General features: G+C 43.6%; 1 protein-coding gene across 8 annotated transcripts in view; it reads right to left on the bottom strand.

Annotated features, from left to right (window-relative positions):
- The window catches only part of LOC117583312 (sterile alpha motif domain-containing protein 5), a 156,815-nt gene that overhangs the window by 39,939 nt on the left and 99,404 nt on the right, over window positions 1-17,472 (bottom strand). The window lies entirely within an intron of this gene.

Raw genomic sequence — 17,472 nt, forward strand, 5'->3', positions numbered from 1 at the left:
AGGCAAAGCGGGCGGGGAAAACCCACGGAAAGCCACCATACATTTCCAATCCGAAATCCAATTCGTGCTAGACACAAAAATTTTTGCCTTGCATTTCTGCCAGTTTAATTTCGTTATTTTTTTGTACCTCTTTCCATTTGCTCGTTTTTTGAAAGTTTTTGGGAACGTTTTTATTATTATTTGGAGTTGGGGAGTTTGCATTCGTATTCGCGGATTGGGCTTTGGGAGTTGGGGTTTTGGTATTTGTTTGCGGTTTCTGCGGACAGCATTTATATCATATTTTTCCTTTTTTTTCATTCTTTTTTAATGTTTTTTTTTTTTGTGTACGTCTGTGTGTGTGTGTTTGTGGCAGGAAATGCGCTGGCGGCGATACAGAGTTTCAATTCGTGTATGTTAATATTTATGTTTTGATTTCAAACAACGCGCCACCTCTGAAATATTAATGAAATACAAACACAATGTTAGCATGCCACACATACAGTGGCGCACTCTCTGAGGTACATAGTGGGGATATGCAAATAACGGGACGACTGCGAGACATTGACATGGTAAGCAAACACCTGGCTCCTGGGCCCTAGCCCATCCCAAAACGGTCTCTCCCACTCGAAATGAAGTGCTTCCCAGAGCTTAGACGTAAAATATATCCCCCCAAAATACATGGCGGCAGCCCCGGCCTGGCTGTCTTTGAAAAACTTTTCGTGCAGTTGGGAAATTTATGCAAAATCTATGGGAAAGTCACTGCCGCCCAAAAGATAATCAGCAGAAAAAGTAAAACCCTTAAAGAAAAGAAAAAGGAAAAGCAAACCCTGAAGATGTAGATACTCTTGCAGGTACACGAAGACAGGGTGCTGCTCAGTTCTATAAAACTCTCTAAGCAGGGTATTTAAGGACAGAGCGTATGTAAGGTTCGCGACTTGCTGCGCCCATAATCATGCTACTTTTTTTTTTGGTGGTTGAATTTACGCCTCGCCAGGCGAGAGATCTGCCTGCCTCGAATAACAAATATTTTATTTCGAGATTAACGCTTGTCAGACGCCCACTTCCAGGCCCTGGTTCGCACTCTCCCTCTCTCGCTCTTTCGTTTCTTTTATAAATGCAAAAATCGTGAGTGGCGTCGCATATTTTCCATTTCCAATTCGGTTTGTTGCACTTTGTAGCCAAACGAGCGGAGAGAGAGAGAGAGAGAGAGAGAGAGAGCGCGAAACAGCTGCCAGGAGCCACACCTAAGTCCTGCTGCCATGTGTCTAAAAAGGGGAGTCCTCTGAATAGTACAGTGTACAGGAGGATATATAGTAATACATACATATATACTCGCATAGATACACACACAGACAGACATTTACACATACAATGAGTAGCGAGGGACAGGCAAATTTAGCTGCAGGCCAAACAAATGACAAAGCAACGACAACGACAACGACGACGACGCCGACGACATCGGAAGCTCGTCCTGTGCGCCTTGTCCTGAGAGCTGAGAGAGTGCTGGGGGTGCTGGGAAAAAGTAAAAGTGGCAAAAGCAAAACCGCCGCATCCTCGCACACGTTTTATTGATTTTCTTCCCTCAGCCGCATGCCCACATGCCGCATGCCACATGCCACATGCACATGCGTCGCTGGGAATCCGGCTCCACTCCAGCTTCCTTTTGCTCAGCAGCTTTTTTGCGTATTTCCGGCGATTAAGCCTGAGAGCATGGCGGCGGCGTCGCCATTTGTTTGTAAATTATTTAATGTTACGCTTAAATTTTCCGGCAAGAGCAGCACCAAAGGCTAACTGACTCAGCCACTGACAGCAGCACAGAGATGGAGATGGAGAGTGGAGATGCAGCAGCAGCTTTCGAAATGTCTTTGAACTTTTGTCTCGACTGGACAGGGGGACAGGTTCAGGAGGCAGCCATAGGAGATGCTTTCGGTTTCGGTGTTTTTTTTCGCCAGCTGAATGTGTCCTCTGCCGGATGGTGTCCTTTTAACTGCTAGTGTCCTGACCAGTCCCAGTCTCAGTCTCCACTGTCCCCCATCTATCCATCCCTTCCACAGTTGGAGCGCTTATGTCTTTTGTTGTTCCCTGGATTTGCTGCTTCCTTTGCTGGCTAGGTCTCTCTCTCTCATTCTCTCTGTCGCTCTCGAGTGGTATTTAACATTATCTGCTTGAGTACATGTTGCGGTATTTGCAGCAGACAACAGCACACCAGCCACCAGCAACCAGCCGCAGGGACAGCAGCAGGGCGGCATGTGGCAGTGGCAGTGGCACTGGAACTGGCACTGGCAAGGACAAGGACACGCCGACATTTGCACTCCCATTTTTAGCCAGTGCCGCGAGACCATGGTGGCTGGGTGCTTGGCTTGGCTCGGCTTGGCTTGGCTTGGGTCCCTTTGCCTTCTTTCTTTGCTATGTTTTCTCTCTTTTATTTTCTTCCTTCTATTTTTTGTTTTTTTTTTCTTTTGCATTTGCCATGTCTGCGTTTCCGTTTACAGCTACAACGCAACGCGCTGCTGTCGCCATCTTTTTTGCTTGCCCGAGCAAGCCGCTTATCTCTGGTTATGTTTTCTTACATTTTTGCCCATTGTTTGCTTTTGATTTGATTGTTGGCAGTGCTTTGCTCTCGTACCTCCCCTCTATCACTGTGCTAACTTTTAACGAAATGTCTACAAAGGATCAAGCATTATGTCCCGCAGGAAGAGAAGGATACACCAGTATGTGCGCCTGACTCCTGCTCTGGGGGCTCTGTGGATTGTCTGGTCGTCTGTCTGTCTGTCAGAATCACAGCACAACATTCCCCGGCATCATTTTCCGTTTGACTAAATGCACTCTCTCTCCACTTTCTACTCTCAATCCCCAATCTGCCAGCGGCATTCCTTGGGTTCATTCTGCTACTGCTACTGCTCCTACTCCAGCTACAGCTCCTTCCTTGCTCTCGCTATCTCTCTGTCTCTCTCTCTATCTCTCTGTCTCTCTCTCTCTCTCTTTGTCTTGGCTGCATTAAAAGCTAATTAATTATGTCTTCAGCTAGCTAGTTAGTCAGTGGTTGACATCTTGCCAGTGATTTATACCTCGTCCAGCGCCACAGGACACGGAACACGCGCAACAGCCTCTCTGATTGAAAATCTCTCACTCTCAGTCTACAGAGATTTCCGCTGTCAAAAGTCGTCTTGGGTTTCAATAAAAAATAATAATTTACAATATATTATTTGATATATATTCCAGCGACACTTGACACCGTTTTTAGTCATCGAATATGCAACCAAATTTGTTTCCTTTGCAATAAATCTTCTTTGGTTGCCCCAGACAGATTGCAGGGATTTTGAGATATATCTTTTGGGGGAGTTGCAGATATCGGATGGCAGTGGAGAGAAGAAAATCCGTATTAAGGGATTTGCAGGGGTTGTAAAATAAACAGGAAACACAAAAATCCAAAGGAGAAAGTAGACAACACACAAAAAAAAAAGGTGAATCCAAAGCAAAGAGATCGCCCAATTAGCTGAGGTTTATGGAACCCCAAAGAGAACCCACCACTCAACAAATCCGAACTATTTTCTGTCTCTTCTGCGGAAAATGACTCACATGCAGAGAGAAGGGAGAGTGGAAAATGTCAACTATGTGTCATGGGTTTTCACTTAAAATCCAAACGAAAAATGTGAAAAATGTGCACTGTACATTTTTGGTTGCATGTTCTTGGCTTTCATTACGTTGCTCCTTCTACGTTTTTGCTTGACTTTTTCCAACTTTTTTTATTACTTTATTTGCAGTCGCATAACAAGAAGAGTCGTGTCGTCGTGTAGCATAAAATTCGTGCCGGTGGCAGCAACAAAACGTAGAAAATGGCAATTTCATGTCAATTGTCAATAAGCTGCAAATGAAATGAAAATATTATATGTACGATACGCTGGCAACATTTTGTGCTGTGCTGCTTCCTGTGGAATTCTTTAGCTGCTACTTTTTTGTTGCTCCGTTTTTATGAGAGGCGAAAGACAAGAGAGCGGAACGAACTCCAATGCTGAAATATGTTGGAATTTATGCATATTTTATGTTTTTGCGAACAACAGCAAGAAAAGAAGGGGGCGGTGAAGTAAATGCGGGGCAAAGTGAGGCACGTAACACGCATACGACATGTGGGTAGGGAAAGGTGTTCCCTTTTTTTTCTGGCAAAGTCATGTCAAGTGCGTGTGTAAATATCAGCCATAAATGGTTCGCAATCTTATCGGCAGAACTGACTGCTGAAAGATGTGGAGTTGCTTCATTTTCGTTTGTTTATTTATTTACTTAGTTTTTAAATAAAAATCACAACCTGCCACACTTGAAGCTCAAGACAAACACACTTCGTTTCAACCTGAAGCGGCGGAGGCTGAAACTGAAACTGTGGAAAGACCAGGGAAAGGGTTCACACAAAAAGCAGAGACAACACTTCAACTCAGGGCAAGTGCCAGTGCTCCTCCACAGGCAGACGAAACGAAGGGGCCATAGTGGTGGTAGTGTGGTACTGGTCTCTGATGGTGCTTCATGCGCCATTTGGCAGACAACAAGGGGCACAAGAGAACCATCATCAGTCGCAGCGGTTTGGGGCAGCAGCATCAGCTGCACTTGAAACAGCGTCGCACATGTTTTAGACTCTTTTGCCACTTCTAGAAGCTCAAACCTCCTCCTACTCTGTGCCTCTCTCTATACTCCCTTCCCTTTTTTCAGCAGTGCGTCTCTCTGTCCATTTTCGCTGTGCTGCTGCTGCTGTTCCACTAATGAAGTCTCAGAGGCGCGATTAAAAATGTAACTTGTGCACAAGAAAAGGAAATATAAAGATGAAAGGTTTGGGTGCCTTCGTAGACCGATGCTGGCAATGCCCTTTTCCATTTATAGAATCACAGATGAAATAGAGTGTCGAAAGTGCTGCAATACCCTCTCTGTGCCAAAGAGTATCTAGAAAAACTACTCTAAAGACGACATGCAAAACGCAGATAAAAAAGCAAACACGCCGTTGGCCAGACAGCAGACAGCAGCGGGAGGAGCAGCAGCCTCAGGGCATGGTGGCAAAAGTGGGTGGAGCTTGTTGTGGCGTTGATGCGCTGCCAAAGTGCTGCTTCAACACTTTCAGCAGAACTTTCAGTTGGTGCGGCGATGGAGCCACAGCTCCAGCTGCTGGCCAAAGCCAACTTCAAATGAAGTAAAGACAAAAAGCTACAGCACATTTATCACAAAGTCCCTGGCAAGGGGCGAGGGTTTTCCTCCCCTGCATCTGACTGGAGGGGTCTGATTGGAAGTTTGTTTTAGCAGTTTGGGTGCTTAGTGGTTGGCGGCAAGGGTTTTCGGATGGGTTTACGATGCGATACCATATGATACTTTTTCTATCGTTCCTCCTTCTTAGGGAAGTTCAAGTTCCTTCCACTGATATTATTCCTTCTGTTGCTTGCTGTTGTTTTTTATATAGATTGCGCGACGAGCAGGCATGACATTGAAAAATTTATTGCACGCTTGTGAGTTGCCCAGCAAGAGAGAGACAGAGAGAGAGAGAGAAAGAGAGTAAGAGTGTGAGGTGGCAAGGTCTAGGGGTTCTGCCAGGGGTTGTGTCAATGTCAATGTTCAGGCGGCCCAGAGGGGTTGGATTGGAGGATTCTCCGTCTCTCAGTCACTTTGTAATTTCCATGCTTTTTTTCTATCGCTGTCTCGCATAGAAGTTTCCCATTTAACACCTCAAAGAGGGTGCTCGTTGAGGGTGGGTGGGTGAGGGTTGGCTTACAGCCTGAAATGCAATTAAAAAGTATATTCCTCCTACTGTATTTTTTTACTGCTCCATGTTGAGCTCTTGACATTTGCGTGATAAATGAAACAACAATCAGCAGATGAGATAACTTCTCTCTTATCTAACACTCGTTCTCCCTATCTGTGCTGCTGCTTTCTGTCTTCTGGCTCCACTTTCCACTCTTACGATTTCGTTTCCTCATCCTCTCTGGGGCCTGAGCCTCAGCTGCTAAATTACACAAAATTTTTATTGTTGCCCCTCCATTGCTCGAACCTTAAATGCATTGACTGTGAAATTCGCAATCCTTTCACGCACACAGCCGCACAGACAGACATACATATACGGGCACCCTTTCGCACGCACAGATACAGATACAAATGCTCGTACAAGTATATTTCACGCGCCAACGCAAATTTGAAAGCGAAATTCCATCCTCACGCTCCGCACTTTGCATTTCAGCATCTCTCCTCTGCTCTGCTCTTCTCCCTCCACATCCGTTAAGCCTTTCTCTTTTCCTTTCCCTCTTGCATTGTACCCTTTTTTATCAAATGGGGTATACGAATTTTCAACAGAGATTTGGGTAAACGAAGTATTTTCATCCTTAAGCCCTTCATTTGACTTTCAGTCGGAGAAGCAACGGCAGGGATTTGTGGATCTAACTTTTAAATCTGAACAAATCATCGTTGCAATTCGCATTTCAAGTGTTCCCAATACTTTCTAGAAGGGTATTTCACGCTTCGTATTTCAGCTTTCCTTTTCCTGCCTTTTTGTTGTTGTCTATTTTTCGGCATTTAAATGTTTTACGGTGTCGTTTCGCTTCTCTCGTTCGCTCTCTGTTCATTCATTTCATTTGTTGGGCACTGGGATCCCGTTGCTGTTTCTCCGTCTCTTCCTGTTCCTGTAGTCAGTCCACTCCATCGCCACCCCCAACCTCTTGATCCCACCCCCAAGCGGCCTGTCTGTTGTTTGCGCCTCTTCAGCGGGTTTTAATTGCGTTTGTATTACACAACACACACCCACACACACACAGGAGGCAATGGCAATGGGCAATGGAAATTTAAAGCATTTTCCAACCACCTCACACCCACACCTCCACCCCACAACTCATGACCAACGCTTGAGTTATTCTGCCACCCTCCCTCATCGTCCTTATCGTCAGCCTGCTCCTGCTCCTGTGCTCCTTCTGTGCTACTCCAAAAGTTTATTATATTTCCAGTTTGAGACTGATTTTTCCCGGTAGCTGCGCTTTTGCCTCTCCGCTCTCGTTTTTTGCTAAATTAACTTAATTGTTTTTGCATGGAATTAATTTCATTGCATAAATTTTCACCTTCTGAAGGAAGGATTGTTGCCACTCCTTTTCCAACCCGTCCCTGTCCCATGGCCATGCCATGCCCCCCTTCTTCATCTGTCAGCTTAAAGTGTGAAATGCGGCACCTCTCGAATAATTTACAAGCTGAAGCAACATTTTTTGGCCTGCCACTTGAGGAGGCCATACAATTAATTATTATGTGGCAGACTACGGGGTGGGGAATGGGCGGGTGCAGTGCCACGGACTCTGTAAATATTTAAATGCTTCGAAATTAATGAAAAATACGTTTCTCAAATAGCAAAAATATTATCTTAGGGTCTCTGCCCAGCCATTCTGGACATGTTTTAATGAGTTCATTTATATGCCGCATTTTACACTTAAGCAGCTTTCGGTCTTCCGGTGGATGCAGCAGGGCTGAGGGCTGTCACACGCCCACCTAATTCCCGCCCCCAACTAGTTTTTAATGCTTTATAAGTAAGGTTCTGTACGCTTTTCTTTGTGGTTTCTTTTTGTGCGAATTTTTGTAGTCTTAATCTTTTGCTAATTTGCATAGATTTGGGTGTGAAGAATTTTTGTGTTTAATTCGAAATAAATGAGAAAAAGGATTTAGATCATTTCGTGGGGATAAGAGAAAATAAAAGAGAGAGAGAGGTAAGTAATACTATAAGCTGCTAAGCTATTCTAAGAGAAAAAAGGAGAAACTGATCACAAATCTGTTTCCTTTCGGCAGTTTTAGTACCCAATATATTTTCTATCATTCATTTCATTATATTTCTATCAGAATCCTAAGCTTGGGCATCTCAATTAGAGTTTTTAGAGAATTAAACGTTTTCTGCTTCCAATTTATTTGCAGCACAGCTCTCCACATGCAATTATTTCCCTTGGCTACACAAAACCAATAACTCTCACTCATTTGTCTCGATTTGGGGCTCGGAGCCAAAGCCAAACAATCAGCATAATTTCAGTTTATGCCAACAATAAAAGCAACAACAAAAAATAAATAAGCAAAGAAAATCCCATTTCAAATGCTTTTCAATTTATATTTTACTTGAGCTGCTGATGACACAATGCGCCCACAAGCGATATACCGAGTAAATGTGCATATAAAAACGCGTTCAAGTGGAGTATGTGGCATAAAAGCATAAAAGAGAAAGGAGAAACCTGAGTTTTTGGCAAAGTTAACAAGGATTTAAAAGGTTTTTGCTGTCAAGCGCACACACACAAATTTCGGGAGGGATGTGCCGCAATGCAGCTGACAATGAAGGAAAAAAATTAAACATAAATAAGTCGCGCAAATTGTCAGCCTCGCACACACACAAGGACACACGATTAAGATCCTTAAGAGACATCCTTCTACATAAGTACACGAAGAAATATGTTTATCAGGGGCTCATTTCCCAACCTTCCCCGAATTTGGCTTACTAAATTTTCATTTTGTAAATGAAATTTTTTCCTCATTCGCCTTTAACTTTGTCTTTTCTTGCACAGCAGCAGCATCCCACACACCCTCACACCCTCTCGTCTAGTTTATATTCATTTTTTTGTGAATATTCGCATTCGTTTTTTATGTCAACACATGTCCCTGGCAGCTGGCAGACCGTGCAGGCAGTCAGGCAGCCAGCAAGCAGTTTAATTTCATTTCAATCACGCTAAAAGCAAAACATAATAATTTCTCAAGCTGTCCAAAAAAGTTCTCAGAGGGCAGGAGCGCCAGAGACGCCAGGAAAGTGAGAAATAATCGAGAAGACACTTGAGTTTCGTTCAGTGTAATCCCACACACCTCACCTCTTGTAGTCAGCCGAAGGCCTCAATTCATAAATCATTGGGATTTCTTTCGGCTGTCTCAAAACCTTGAAAAACTTTAATTTACTTGAGACGTGTATACCTTTTTCGATGTGTTATGCTATGCTAAGGGTATCTGAACTATGGCATTAAATACACTTTGACTCTCAAGGTCTATGGCTAGAAGTTCCAGCATCCTTTTTATGGCCTCCTGTAAAGTGTATTATCGCTTCGTCTTACACTTTCAGCTGGCTGGGGGAATCTATCTCGGAATTGACCTTCCCACCAGCTTTAATGTACATATTTTATATCCCCCATCTATATGCAACATTTTGGTATTGATGAAGAAAAAAAAGGTTCGTCTGTGTGTGTTCCTCAGCCCCATGCTGTCGACTCATGTTGAATTATTAATGAAGCTACCCAAAGCACACACACACATATGGCTTATGTTCAAATCAGATGTGCCCCAACAACTACTTTCAACACTTTGTTGTTGTGGCTGCTTCTGCTTTAGCCCAAGAATTTGACGCTGGGGCATGCCTGGGGCGGGCGTATCAGAGCCCCTTCATCGCCATATGTCATTACGCAGTTGTTTTTTGACCTTGAGAAGCAAATCCTCTGCGTACTTTTAGCTTTAATTTTTGTGTATACAAAGTCTGCCCCACACAAACACACCCAGGCCATAATTTAATTAATACTCCAGACCACACACATACACACTCTGGAAAACACCAATCCACCCAGGAAGGACAGGCCGAATCGAACCCTTTGGGGCGTGTGTTTTGTGTGCTGCAAAGTAAGCCAATTTTTCAATGAAAAAGTGCGTGTTTTTTCATTTAATTATTGCATGTCGCTGCTGCCGCGTATGAGGTGATGTTGCAGTTGTGGCGGCTGCAGTTGTTGCCACTTGTTATGGTTCTGTTGCCATATCCGATGTGTTACTGCAGTTAAGGATTCTGCTCAATTCGAAATGTTGATTCTGTTAATTATAGTGATATTGTTTTTGTTTTTGGTTAATGTTTTTGCTGCTGCCTCTTCTGAAGGATTGCTTTGTGAGTGAACCTGCTGTGGCAGCTTCTTCTGTCATTGCAGGTATAAATAATAATAATAAAACTAATAACTTGGAGCCTCGAAAACATCTCACGTGGCTGTGTTTCTTGTATTGCACGTTCTGCTACTGCTGTTTGTTTTTTATGCTGTAAGTATTTGTCCGCCGTAGCACTTGTTATTTCTGGCATCAGTCCTATATTTAATGACGTTGCCACTCTTTTCCTTTTAGCTGTTGCTTCGCCTGCTGCTCCTGTTCCTTGCTGCACTTGCTGCTCCTGTTGATCCTGTTGCCTCTCCTGCTGTGCATTAAAAAGCCACTTTGCGGCTTCCTGTGGTCACCGCACTACACCCGCCCACCCGACAACTTTTGTTGTTTGTCGTGTCAGAAGGTTTGCCTCTGTGTAAATTTGTGGGCGTTGAAACTTTAAATCGCCATTGGGCCAACCATGGCCAGGCCAGCCTAGACTCTCCTCTTTTTTTTCGTTTGATTTTAAGGGCCAGCCTGAAATCGCTTTTTTATTTTTACTTCTGTTTGCGTTTTTAATGCCCCTTTACCTTGGAGCATAGAAACGCCCACATAACGACGACGACAACAACAAGTGCATGGCAGTGAAGTTGACGGCATAAAAAGGTAAAAAGGAATGAACGATATGAGCGAGCGAACAGGCGGCAGGACCATCGGTTGGGTTTATGCCTCTTATCTAATCCTTTGCAGCGCAAGTTTTCTGTCCAACCAAAAGTCCATTTTGGCCAATGGCTGCTGTTCCGTTTGAGGCTTTTATGAGGCATCGTAAAAACTTTTGTGGCTCCGTGTAGCTCGTTGTCGTTTTCTACCTCTAAACAACAGGCAGGCAGTCAGGCAACACGAGAAACTAAAACCAACGTGCGCCTAGAAATATGCTATACAAATTTAATGCTCCCCCCCGCAAAAAGGACGAGAGGGCTCACGAAACACAGCACAAAATCCAAAAAAGAACCAGGCACAGGCAGAAGTAAAGTTTATATTGTCGACGTTTTTATTGATATCGTAAAATTTTTGCCAAGGTCCAAAACACGAAACGTGGTCCTGCCGATCTGGGAGGAGTTCCTTTTCTACTCTGCCCTCTGCCTCCCACAATTTGCATAGTAAATTTATGAGACAATTACTGAGCATTTTTGATTTAATGACAATTATTGTCATAATTTTCATCAAAATTGCCTAGAGTCCTAGTTCAGCCAGGGGCATACTTTTTCTGTTGTTGCCACCATTCGTGTCTCGTCTGCAGGCGAGGGGGGACAAAAACAACGTTGATATTTATGCGTTTTTGTGGCTCATGAATTTTGGAGCATGCTCGGAAAGTCAGTCAAGCCATAAACTGTCTGGCAGAGGTCCTCCACGCTCTCTCTGGCCAAGTGGCCTTCGTTTTTGCATATTATTGCCTCTAAGACCAGCTGCTCCGCCTCTTGATCCGCCTCCTGCTGCTGCTGCTGCTGCTGTTTGCTGCTTGGAGCTATTTCAATTAAACAGTCACGCAATTTCCTCCTAGAATTGTCTACCCTTAAGCCATAAATCAAATATATTGACTCTATTTTCTGAGGGGGGCAGGTTTGCTGGGCGTAAAATTCTTTTGTCACTTTGTTGGTAATCGATTGATGACTCGTGGTACGACCTGGCACTTTGCTCCCCCATTCCTCAAATGTCTGCCAAATAAACAAGAAACATTTTTATTATGGTTGGAATTGGGGCCACTCCTTACAGGCAGCGTTCTTTTTGGTTTTACTTTGCATTCGAATACCTAACAAAATTAAGTTTTATTAAAGAATCATTACAGGAGGCATTCCCACCCCTAGCCTACCACCCTTGCTTATCCCTTTCAACCCTTTTCACAGACACAAACACAGTTCAAGTGGTCTGTCTCACCCGTTTTGCGGTTATTTCCGTCTGGCATCAATAAATCCTACCCACCCAATCCAATATCCTCTCTACATTTTCTGAATATATATATATATATAAAAATGCAAACAAATTTCGCACTTTCATGCAGCAAAGGGCTGCAGGTGTTTTTGCAATCCTTGCGGCAGTCAGGAGTGCTAGGTCCTCGTCGATTCAACCACTCAATTTGTCACATTTGAAATACGATGACAGAAACATACACACACAGCCCAAACCAAAACAAAAACAAGCAGAAAAAAACACGTAGGAAAAAAAGTAAAAGCGAAAAGCAATCAAATTGCATTTTTATTTACAGAAATGCATTTGGTACTTGAATTGAAAGCAAATGCTTTTAAAAACGGCCTACAAGCACACCCTCCTGGCACCCCTGCACGGGTACTCCTCCCTCCGTATGTCCTTCCAGAGCGGCAGGAGCACCATTCACGGGGGCAAACAAGAAAATCAACTTAGAAATTATGACTCCTTGGGTGATGGGCCAAAAAAAGGGAAAATTAAACAACACAGAGAGAGAAACAAAAGCACAGAAAATCATAAAAAACATAAAATAAATGTAATAAAAAACCAGGGCGTAGAGGCAAACGGATGCTGGTGGAGGGAAGCGGAAGAGTGAGAGAAAATAAAGCCAACAATGCAATTTTCGGGGGCGTATGTGTAGCAGGCCACAAAGGTCATAAAACCATATCAACGCCATTAAATGTACAACGCGTGGCAGCCAGCAAGAGGCAGCAGCGGGAGGGCAGCATCTCCCACGCCCCAGACATCTGGCTTGGTGGGTTGGAGAGGGTATTCGGGGTGTATAAACACCTACACGTCTGAAACTCTGAAAATCATAAAAAAGTGCGCAACAAAATAAAAACAGCACAAAACTTTTCCCCTCTCTGAAAGATGAGAAGCTGCGAAAAGAGAGTGTGATGAAAGCAGTGGGTTGAGGGGGCAAACCCAACTGGGAATAGGATATGGCTGGATGGGGCGGGGGTGGAGGAGGATACGATATATGTACACCTTTATGGCCAAGAGACCCGTACACTTGTTGGGCTCTCCTTCTGGCCTTGCCCGGGTGTTTAGACAATGTAAACGACTCGAAAAAAAAGACACGGACATGAACACGAACTGAACCCACAAAAAACTAAACAAACTGAAATTGAGGTGGAAACACACGGCAACGGAACACGGGACAGGGGATACAAGGATACATGAATGGAATGGAAGAATGTGGAGCTGAAGCTGCGGCTGTACGAGAATATGGACCGGATGGGGGCAAACGAGGCTGCGGCTGCGGCTGCGGATGGCACTCAAGTGTGAGCGCAAACAAATTTTTTACGTTCCACTCTCTCTTTTCCTCTCTCTTTTCTTTGAGTATGTGAGTGTGTGGCTGAATCAGCGAATGAGTGTGAGTGAGTGCCTAGCCAAAATTTGGGCGCGTCAATGAAATTATGGTCGAAAATAAAAACAACACACAGCGAAAACCGTTTTTTGAGAAGGATACACGAACAATCAGCTAAAGCGTCAAGCGAGAGCGGATGAAAGGATGGATTTAGAGGAGTGGTGGGGGAGACAGATTTCAGACTGAGGATTTCAGAGCCAGAGCCATGAGTTATTCGTATAAATAAATAATGTTTCAATTATGAATCAAAATGATACAAAACGGTATACATTTCGTGATTTAATTTGATTTGAAAGCGTAAGTGGCTTCCATTTCTACACCCCTCACTGCTAAGACACGATGGGAAAGAATAGTATCGCTTCTCTCTCTTAAATTCAACAACATTTACACTCCAACATTAAGTTTAAAGCTTCCTTTTGGCCATAGATTGAGAGTGCCATTTGCACAGGCTTTATTCTCTAAGTACTCCATTTTCACGAATTTTTCTGTGTGTCTGTGTAGCCAAGCGAAACGTAATGAGCAGAACGTTACGTTACGTAATGGCTGTAATGCCTGTAGCCGTAACCGTAACGATAACGATAGCAGCAATTAGTTTTTAATGTACTTACGCTCCGGCATTTGCAACTTAATTAACTTTTGCGTCCAAAAAGGAAGCATCCAACGAATGAAAATGAGTGCAAAAAAACAAAATAAAAGAACTACTTAGAGGCAAAACGATACCCACCAGAAAGAACAACAATAATGGGCGGAGTGGGCGCCAACATGTGGCACATGTGCGAGGGGAGGAAGTTGTAGTACCGCCGTTGTTCAGTTCGAGTATCCCCGGCCACTTTATCATTTTAATAAGCGCATTAAAAATGCAATTTCAATGCGCTAGTTTCACATAAACAAAACGCAAAAGCAAGCAAACTAGAAAACAGATTTTGTTGGACAATTAAGACTGTGAGAACACCCTCTAATTGGATCCATGGAGGAACGCTCAAAGAGAAACAGAAACTAATCTGGGAGCGAGATCAAAGGAGAGCACCAGCCATAATCTTATTATTATCTATCACTAAAATCTATAAGATTCTTTGTTCTCATCCATTATCTGTGAGTTATATTCGCCCAAAGACAATATACCCTGTTGGATACCCCACAATTATCGTGTATTAAAATGCAAGGAAATGTTTGCCATATGCTCGACACACATACACTCAGGTTATAAAAGTGTGTACACATGTGTGTGTGTTGTTTAACGCTTAAGTATGGGGTTCAGAGAGAGAGAGAGAGAGAGAGAAACAGAGCTTGTGTGTGTATGTGGGAGTGGGTGTGGCTGAGGCATGGCAAACGGCAAACGCCATAATTTATGCTTTATGTCGGCACAAATTTTAAATGGCCACCAAAGTTCCAACGAGCTTAAAGCGCATTAAGTCCCCAACACAAAAACAAAAGACAGAGCCAGCCACAGAGAAAGACAGAGCAGAGAGAGGGAGCGAGAGTGAGAAAGCGAAAGAGACAGCAAAAGAGCAGCGGTAAGCACAGCGAAAAGTGAGGCAATTTCATTTTGCACTTAATAAAAATTTAATGGAGCCCACATCCCATATACACATAGGGAAATATATGACCTGTAAATCAGGCAAAATTGTTGCCTTAAGTGAGCTTTAAATGGAATGAAAACAGATTCCTTCTGCCAGCGAAAGGTTCACCTTAAGTGCGCAATTTACTCTCCGTAGCTCATAGCGAATGAATAAAAACAAGCTTGACTGCTAAGCCACGCTGGAAGAAACCATATACCCTTGTTCCTACGACAACTAGATATACAAATACAATCGAAAAATGACGAGGGAACTCCTGAGCTAGTGCCAAATCAAAAGTTCGTCATGTTTGTGGTCCGGGCCAAGCCCATAAACGAGCATTAAACGTTTATTAAAGCGACAGATGACAGATTACAGGTGTGTGCAGTGGCAGCAGGAACAACACACACTCCCATCCCACACTTCTACGCCCATTTGCACGCCCATGCCTCAAAGGGGCCACGAAAAGTCAACAAATTGACACATTAAAACAAATGAGGCCACTGCCAGGACAAGGACCAGCTGTCGAACGCTGCCACGGACAGCCACACAGTCACACAGCCACATGGTAAAAGGCAAACGGCGACGACAACTAATGGAGCTTGTTATAGTTCTGGCTACACGAACAACAGAGGAATGGATGCCGGGCTGGCAAAAGGACTGCTTGAAAGAACTGAAAGTGTAGCATACTTTTGGCTCCCAAGTTAGTGCCAAGAAATTAACGCCTCGACTTCACTTAACATGACTCCGGCTCGAGAGACTGTGGGGAATGTGTCGAGTATTATTTTTGTTGTAGATACTTTTTTGGCCACGAGTTTTTGCCTGTTTTTTATGTTCCAATTTCAGGTATTCCTTTTCTTCTTTTTCTTCTCTTTTTGGGCGGAAACTTTTGTCGCCGCACGCATAAATCAAGTTAATCATTTTTGGGCGGAAAGAAAAAACTTTGGCGCAAATTGGACATTTATACTTTCAGTTCCCAGAAAACAGTAACAAGATGTGGCAGAATGTTGTAAAGAATTTTCACTCCCCCACCGCCCCAACAAAGTCTCTGATTTATGATCTTTAACCTTGCACTTGACACTCGGGGGCTTAACAAGATGATGAGTGTTGTCTTAGTCCTAAACAACTTCTCTCTTTCTCTCCTTGCAGTTGGAGTTCCAATAAAAATTGATCGGGAAGCTTACCTGCAAAAGACAGAGAGAAAATTGTATTAAAATTTGTTTCCAAATTTGTATTTGCAATTCAAAATTCAAAATCGATTGGCAATCAACAATCAGAGCAACACAGCAAACACTTCTCCAGCACAATAACGAAATTAAGATATTCATCAAAAATAAAAATAGCAAAATGGATAATTTCTCTAGAGATTGAACACAAAACTTGGCCGGCTGCAGCCGTTAGAATAATTGTGTGCTACAGTGGGGTTCATAATTGTTTCCAAACAGTTACTTCGTGAGAGAGAAACCGATCGGGTGTGCTGGGGTTTGCTTGTAGCTCCTGCAAACTCTTCCAATATTCGGCCATATTCTTGTGACACGCACTGTACTGGCAAAGAAATCAATACCGCAGCAGGTGCAGGCAGCAGCAGAAGCATCTTGGTCATGTATATTCAATAGAAACTATTGAAAACAAGTTGTGCAAACTTTTAGCAAGAGATGAAGCACGTTGGCACACACACAGACACAGCCACTCCTGTGTTGGAAGTCAGTTAGAAAATCCAAATTGAAATGTAAAAGGGCACTGGAGAGCAAGGCTCTCCAATTGCAGCCAACGAGCCAGTCAGCTGGCATTCGGTGTATGGAAATGGAAGGACCATGAGCCATGAACTGTGGGACAGAGATTGACAGGCCAATGCAGGGCGCCGCATCCACATCAGCAAGTGCGTGACACGCGACAGACAGGCACATAGACGGGTGTACACGGAACCAGCCAAAGCTCCAGGTAATCCTTTTGGGGCACACACTTACAGAGAGAAAAAGCACAGCAAAAATTTAACAAAAATTGCATTGTGAGCCCAGTCGGGATGATCAATCCTGGAGCTTGGCTCCCCCAAAATACTGCCAGCAAAAAGGGACACAGACAGATGTCCTGGCTTGTGTTCTCTTGGTTATGGTCCTGTGGTCAGTTAGGTGTGCGTGTGTGTGGGGTTCGGAGTTTTTGTTTGCCTCGACTGTTTGCAATTTGCATTTTTCATCCTTCCCCTGCTGGCGTCTCCCTGGAGTCGCCTTGTGTGTGTCCTGCCTCAAGCCATGCTTCATTATTTTTGCAAAAACTTTTTACTTAAATGTGAAAGCATTGCCACATGTGTGTGCATGTGTGTGTGTTGACCGAAACACTTGACCATTTATGGCCAGGCCCAGACAATTTTCCCCTGTTCATTCTTATTTATTGATAAATTAGTTTCTGGACATTTGTCGACAGTTTTGTTTTACGTACAAATATTTCTTCTATAAAAAGAAAATGCAATTATTGTTAATAAATGCCTTTGTCTGTTGTATAGCAAAAGAAAATTCAATTAAAACTGAGACAGTTGCAAAACTGGCAGAAACTGTCAATTGCTGGGACAAACAGTTGCCACTTAAAAGGAAAGGTGCCCTTCAGCCTAAATGGCTCGGGGTTTGTATGACAAAAACTGTCACGAGCAGGCAGGCAGCAGGCCAGCCATAAACAAATCCGCTTAGCTCAGCTTTTCCACAGTTTTCCCTCACCCCCACCCTTGAAACTAATTTTCCA

Source organism: Drosophila guanche, unplaced genomic scaffold (genome assembly GCF_900245975.1).
Source record: "Drosophila guanche unplaced genomic scaffold, DGUA_6, whole genome shotgun sequence".
Classification (NCBI taxonomy): domain Eukaryota; kingdom Metazoa; phylum Arthropoda; class Insecta; order Diptera; family Drosophilidae; genus Drosophila; species Drosophila guanche.